Source organism: Ursus maritimus, unplaced genomic scaffold, assembly GCF_017311325.1.
Source record: "Ursus maritimus isolate PB19 unplaced genomic scaffold, ASM1731132v1 scaffold_4, whole genome shotgun sequence".
Taxonomy (NCBI): domain Eukaryota; kingdom Metazoa; phylum Chordata; class Mammalia; order Carnivora; family Ursidae; genus Ursus; species Ursus maritimus.
In genome coordinates this window covers 49,598,657-49,606,482 of record NW_024426552.1, presented here as the reverse complement: position 1 = coordinate 49,606,482, position 7,826 = coordinate 49,598,657, and positions in this window count along the sequence as shown.

Sequence of the window (7,826 nt, the reverse complement as noted above, 5' to 3'; positions counted from 1 at the left end):
CTTCTGGGCTTCTCTGTGATTCTCTCTTCACTACAACTGGAAGATTAATGATATAAACTAAACCAAGTAAGAAAAGTGGAAGAGTAATATTTCATTATATATGGAAATAAGAACTGGCAAGAAGTTTAAGAATAATTTAGGTCTTTGTTTTATATATAAAATCTCAAATGACTAGACACATAGATACTAGATACTAAGAGCTAGGAAGGAAACCAAGGCCCCCTTAATTCATGTACGTCAGTGTTTTTCCCAATAAGGTAATATATATTTTTTGTTAAAGTAACATAATCAAGAGAGGTAGAAGACAAAGCATAACTAATAATATTCCATATCTCTAATTTGATGAGTATCATGCATATTATTTGTAAACATTTAATGTGTACCTTCCAAAGACCATAGCATACAAATGGAATGCATTATTTTTATTTAGGTAGACTGCTTTTTTAAGGACAGTGATGCTAGTTTCAAGATAATTTCTTATTCTCCTTACACATAGAAAGTTGGAGCTAGAAGTTGTAGGATTTAGTAGATTTAAAAAAACCTCATTAATGGTTTAAATGGAACAGCCAACAAGGATCAGAAAGAAAACTTACAAGAGGAAAGAAAATGCAAAGGATAACAATATATGATATTCATGTGAACCTAAGTGCCCATATTTAAGTATTTAAATTGCAAAATTATGATTACTTTTCTTAATAACAAGATTAGCAGTACGAAGAAAATTATTTCATATCTGTAACTAACCATTTGACATCTATTATAGTTTAAAGATAGATTTTTTAGTAACAGTTTAAAAAAACTCTTCCAAGTGATTCACTCAAATACTGGTTTACCAATTTATTCTTGTGAAGCTGTATATCACCAATTCAATTCATAGAACAGATTAAAAAGGAAAACGCAGGAAATATAAAGTTCATGACTCACTTTGAAATCTTATACAAAGAATCCAAATGTTGCAGGACTGGAAGAGGCCTTAGAGATTACTTACAACAATCCTTTCATTTTCCAGGCTAGAAATGTGGGGTTCTGGAAGGTTAAATGACTTGGCCCAGGTGAGAGAGCTAATAAAAGGCAGAGCTGGTCTAAGACCTTGTTTCCTATCTGTTCTTTTTCTACATAAATATGCTTTGGAAAACCTATAGTTCTCCAGGATAGGAAAAACTGGTGGTAGAAATGAAAAGAGTATGACTTAGTGCTGGAAGTTTGGTTTAATTTAGTAAATAAGAACAACAGCAAACCATTTCTAGAGTGGGAGAGGGAGACACTATTAAAAGCATTACCACAACTTCTAAACAACAGATTACATGGTTACAAGAAGTCAGTGTGGTTATTTATTTTAGCAAAAACAAATATACGAAACCATATAGAGCACTGCTAATTAACTACTAGCCTGTTGGAGCAAGAGAGTTACAAAGTTGTTGGCTTTTCACCTTTAAAGGGTAAAGCACAATTTTAAAGGTCGAGAGCAACGTCTATGGTTTAGCAGAGGGATATAGTGCTAGCTGTTGGTTGATTCCATGCAAAGTCTGTTTGGATTTATCAATTCAATTAAAGAAATAAATCAAGCCAATTAACTTTATTTAATTGTAGGTTTTTATTTAAAATATCTGAGCCGGAAGATTCATATACTTTTCAGAATGTTCTCTTCATCCGCTCACAAATTTTAGTCTGTTCAAACCAAGTGAAAAACAATTCTAGAATGTAACACAAGAAGATTTTCCTAAAATCTTCAAACAAAAACTTACAATTTGGCCTTGGTTCTGTGACCAAGAATAAATTGCATTTTTAAAAGAGGTGTTTTCCTTCGCACAGATTTCTTTCTTCTAATGTCTTCTTAATTACATTGCCACCTACTGGCAGCCTCCAATATGGCAGCTAAATCTAGAGGCCCCAAACAAGATAAGCCCATCTTTTTTTTTTTTTTTTTTTAAAGATTTTATTTATTTATTCGACAGAGAGAGACAGCCAGCGAGAGAGGGAACACAAGCAGGGGGAGTGGGAGAGGAAGAAGCAGGCTCCTAGCAGAGGAGCCTGATGCGGGGCTCGATCCCGGAATGCCGGGATCACGCCCTGAGCCGAAGGCAGACGCTTAACCACTGTGCCACCCAGGCGCCCCAAGATAAGCCCATCTTTTAAAGAGAAACTTGGTCATTGATACTGTCGGAAATCTACTCTAACCCTTTTTTAAAATACAATAATAGATATTAAATATACCTGGACTTACTTTAAAAAATTAATGAAATGGAGCCTCCAAACACTTGTAACACCATTTTAGGATTGGTGAAATAGCCTTTATTTTACATCTTCCTGCCATGCACTTTTGCAATACTATGTCATAATAGAACTTTGTTGATAGATAAGAAGCTTCCTTTTCTTTCTGTGTATTTGATGAAATAAAAATTTTATGAAATAATGACCAAATTATAATATTCTGTTGATTTTAGATGTAGAAAGTTTGAATGTGTCCTGAATTAGATTTGAAATAGTTAGTTTTAATTCATAATTTGGAAGTAACTGCTCTAGGTAACATTAAAAAAAAAAAAATCAAATGTAAAGGAAATTTTCAGACCAAAGAAATGCAATCACCTTCAAGTTGATGCTTTGGTGTCTACTCTTTGAAGTCATAAAATAAGTCCTTGGCTACTTTAACATAATGGCTATAAAACTTAGATCATTCTGTAAATATCTAAATTCAATGGGGTTGTGAAGCTTGAAGTAAATTTATATCTTTCAGTTGGAGCACAAATACATTTACTGGCAACTTTAATTATTACAGACTATGAAACATTGTTCACGTCTAAAGTATCTTATTAAATGCTATTAATGAGTTTAAAAGTTCCCTCCCTTTTCCCAAAAATCTCAACTTGGAGTAAGTGAAATTAAGTTATAAAATTGCACTTAAGAAATCAGTGAATACATTAGAGGGCAACCTCAGAGAGGTGACTTTGACCTTCTCCTTTCAGAGCCTTGCAGAATAAAATAAACAGAACATAATGCATATAAACATTCAGCTCCCACCTTCATGTTTTAAGAGAGACCACTTTTTAAATCGAATTTAAAATACATTTTCTCATATGCTAATGCACCGGTGGCTTTATTGTATTTTTTACATTATTCTAAAACTATTTTTTAGCAATAAGATATCTTAACCACCCACTTTTTTTTTTTTATTTTCCAACTCCTACTCCTTCTTTTAAAAATACATTTTATTGTCTTTTTTTTGCTCTTGTCTTTCATTTTCAATCCACACGGCTTTCTTACATACAATTACAATTATATAACCTCCTTTAAAGGAGAAAAAGAGGTGTTTGTTTTCTTATAAAATATATTCAATATGTAATGAATCAAATCAAGTGAGAAGATTTATTTAAATATTAAAATTATTTTCCTCAAACAATTCTTTTTCTTATTTCTGCTTTCCCTCAGAATAAAAGAGAGTACACTCTTTTGCTGTTTGACTGAAGAACCTATTCAATTGTATCAGAGTAAAATGTGTGAGGAGTAAACATTGGTGTGTGTAATTTACTGTTAATGATCAAACACACTTGCTGAATACAGCAATTCCATTTTAGGGATTTGGTGATATTGCATTAAATAACTTTGTTTCTTGCATGGGCAAAATTACCATGGTCTTAGAGTTTATGAGACCACTAAAGAAAGCTATAAATGCTCCTCTTTAATATCATTCATGCAAAAATTTCATGGTCTCCCTCAGATCCACCCAACTTTTCTAAGGAAAATACTGTATATTTTAGAGAGCAAGTGTGGCTTAAATAAATGGAAGATGAAAATATTCTGTTCCAAAATGGTGCATGACATATTCACTTGAGAAATACACCACCAACAACAAAAACATGGGTAACAGTAGATAAAAAGCTTCAATTTTATTGTAAATTTCTTCAAATTTGGAGTTCCTTGGAATTTTATCTTTAAACTTTGTCTCTTCCTTTTTTTTTTTTTTAAGATTTTATTTATTTATTGACAGAGAGAGACAGCCAGTGAGAGAGGGAACACAAGCAGGGGGAGTGGGAGAGGAAGAAGCAGGCTCCCAGCAGAGGAACCCGTTGAGGGGCTCAATCCCAGAACCCCGGGATCACACCCTGAGCCAAAAGCAGATGCTTAACGACTGAGCCACCCAGGCGCCCCTGCCTCTTCCTTTTTATTCACCTCTTAGATGATCACATTAGCTCTCATGGCTATGAGTACCTTTTTTTTTTTTCTGTTTCTCTGAGGGTTTTTTTTTTTAATAATTTTTATTTTGTTATATTAGTCACCATACAGTGCATCCCTATGAGTACCTTTTTTATACCAATAAACTGTCAGTTTTTTATTTTTAGTTCCAAACCACTTCTCTGGATGTCAGACTATTTTGAACTGCTAATTGATCAATAGTTAAACATTTTACAGCTTTCTCAAATGTTAACATGACCAAATAAAATTTTTAATTTTCCTCCCCAAATTTATTTCCTTTTATTGGTTCGTATTTCATAAAATGGCATCACTAGTTACCTACTTGGTCAGGCCAAATATAATCAGCCCTGACTTCTGACTTTTCTCATACCCAATAAGACTAGTTGATTTCTTTAAGTATAACTTCAAATTAAAATAAATCCCAAGTCCAACCACTGCCACTGCTTTATTCTAAACCGTCTTTTTCCTTTCCAATATTTTCTAAACTAGTATCCAGGGAAATCCTTTTAAAACACAGGTCAAATCATGTTACTCCCCTGCTTATAACCTTCCAATGGCCTCCTGTGATAATAAGCAGAAAATCCAAAGTCCTTGCCACAGGCTTCATGGCCCTACAAGAACTGTTTCCTGAGATTTTTTCCAATTTCATCTATTACTTCTCTCCCACCTTCTCAAGCAACCACCGTCTTGCTATTTCTCTTATACAAATCTAGACTGTTTCTGCTTTAAGGCCCTGGCACAGGCTGGTTCCTGCATCTGAAAAGTTTTCTCCCCAAATATTTGAATGACTTGCCTCTTTATTAAAGTCTATGCTCAGGCATGACCACCACCATATCCCTCCTTGACCACCATATATAAAAACACCCATATTTACTCTCTATATTCTGTTTTATCATCATCATTACTAACATCAGAATGCCTGCTGTTTGTTTATTCCCATCTTCTTGAACATGAATACATTAAGGCCTTGATCTACACTACTTAACAACATTGCCTAAACACGTGCCTGGCGCATTAAGTAGGTACTTAATAGTTATTATTTGAACGAACAAATGAATGAATCCTAAGTACAAAGGCATTTCCAATTAGGGGCTTACTATAAAATATGTTGCTTTAAACACATAGACAACCAGCGTCACATGTAGCATTTGTCTGTAGTTTTGTTACTAAAAGTCCCATCATTTTATCATTCTGAACAATGTTATGTGAATAAGCAGCAACACTGGTCTTTCACTTTTCTCAGCTATTACAATTATTACATTACATAATTGTCTAATCATCTAGCTTTCCTTTCTCTGACACTGGGAAATTTAAAATAATGATGAAGTGATGACTAATCCATCTAAATTTTCTTCCAAGTCTTTAAATTCCTTTTTAAAAAAAGGTCTTTGAACTATAGATAAAATGATGTTAATAAAATTTCAGATTAACTTTTACCACTGACCATTGATAAGATGTCCATTTTTAATGTCCCTTCATCTGTGTATTAGCTTGCTAGGGCTGCCATAACAAAATACAAGAGATCGGGTGCCTTAAACAACAAAAATTTATTTTCTCACAACTCTGAAGGGTGGAAGTCCAAGACAAGTTACCAGCAGATTTGATTTTTCCTGAGGCCTCTCTCCTTACCTTGCAGATAGCCACCTTCTTGTGTGTCCTCACAAGGTCTTTCCTCTATGCGTGCACATCCTTGGTGTTTCTCTGCATTTCTAATGTCCTCTTATTATAAGGACACCAATCAGATTGGATAAAGGTTCACTTTAAGGGACTCATTTTAATTTAATACCCTCTTTAAAGACTCTATCTGCAAAATTCTAAGATACTGGGGTTTAGAGTTTCAATATATGAATTTTAAGGGACACAAGTCAGTCCCCAATACTCTGTATTCCAAATTCTATAAGCACTGGATCTGCTTTTCTCTTTTCATATCACAACTTGTTCTGTGTGTGTGTCTCCTTTTCAGAGACAAAACCTTATGTTAAATTCATTCACTGTGATAAATATTTTTCACAGATCACAAGATCAATACGTAGGGTAGATTACAGTGGACATATGAAATGGTAGTTGATTTTAGGGGAGAAACAACATGACAGACTTGGAGTTCTGAAATCATCTTTTCTTAAATTCATTCCCTAAATTGTCTTTTTGCCTCCTAGAACTTAAAATTTATTGCTATTTAGTATCTGTGATAGACAGAAGTTTGGCCCCCAGACCTCTGCCCCCTTGTGCCATACCTGTGAATATATTATATTACATGGCAAAAATACCTTTGCAAATGTAATTAAGGTTAATAACCAATTGACTTTAAGATAATGCGATTAGCATAGATTATCCAGGTAGGCCTAATGTAATTACATAAATCCTTAAAAGCAAAGCATTCATCCAGTTGAGGACAGAAGAGGAAGTCAGAGAGATTTGAACATGAGAAGTTCTCTATGAATGTCACTGACTTGAAGGTGGAGGGGGATGTGTGACAAGGAATATGGGTAACCTGGAAAAGCTGAGAATGACTCCCAGCTACCAGCCAGCAAGAAAGGAGGACTTAGTCCTATAATTGGAAGGAATTGGATTTTATTCAACTTCACTGATTCTGGAAGTTGATTCTTTCCACTTCCTACAGATAAGAGCCCAGCCAGATGATATTTTGATTTCTGCCTTGTGAAAATCTCAGCAGAGGACCCAGTGGAGCCATGAAATATTTTTGACTGACAGATTGTGAGCTCATCAATTTATGTTGCATTAATTTAATTTAATAAATTAAAATTGAGGCCTTTTGTTACAATGGCAATAAAAAACTAATGCAGTACCCTGACACTCAACAAAATGTAAGTAAACTCAGATAGCTCTGTGGGGTTTCTACTTTCCTGGGGTCAAGAAGAGAAATAGCTCTCTGTGGATTAGACTGTGTTCCAATAAGCAGAAGTTTGTGAAATGTTTGTTATTTTTTTATTAATTTGCCATTCATTCATTAATTCACTCATTGACTTATTCATTCAACAAATATTTATAGATGCCTAGAACATACAAAGGACTACACTGAATGCCGGCAATGTGGCAGAGATTAAAAAATTCATGGTCCCACTATCTTACACCATATACAAAAATCAATTCAAAATAGACTAAAGACTTGAATGTAAGACCTAAAACTGTAAAACTCCTAGAAGAAAACATAGGCTTTAAGCTTCTTGCATCAGTATTGGCAGTTTTTTGGGGGGGAGGTCTGACCCCAAAAACAAGGGAAACAAAAGCAAAAATAAATAAGACTACATAAAAAGCTTCTGCACAGTGAAGGAAACCATCAAAAAAACAAAAACACAAACTTTGGTTGGGAGAAGAGATTTTCAAATTATATACCTAATAAAAGGGTAATAGACAAAATAAATAAAGAACTCATACAAGTCAAAAACAAAAAAACCACAACAAATCTGGTTAAAAAAATGGACAGAGGATCTAAATAGACATTTTCCTAAAGAAGACATACAGATGGCCAACTGACATGTGAAAAGATGCTCAACATCACTAATCATCAGGAAAGTGCAAATCAAAATCAAAATAAGATATCACCTTACACCTGTCAGAATGGCAATTATCATAAAGACAAGAAATAACAAGTGTTGTCAAGGACGTGGAGAAAA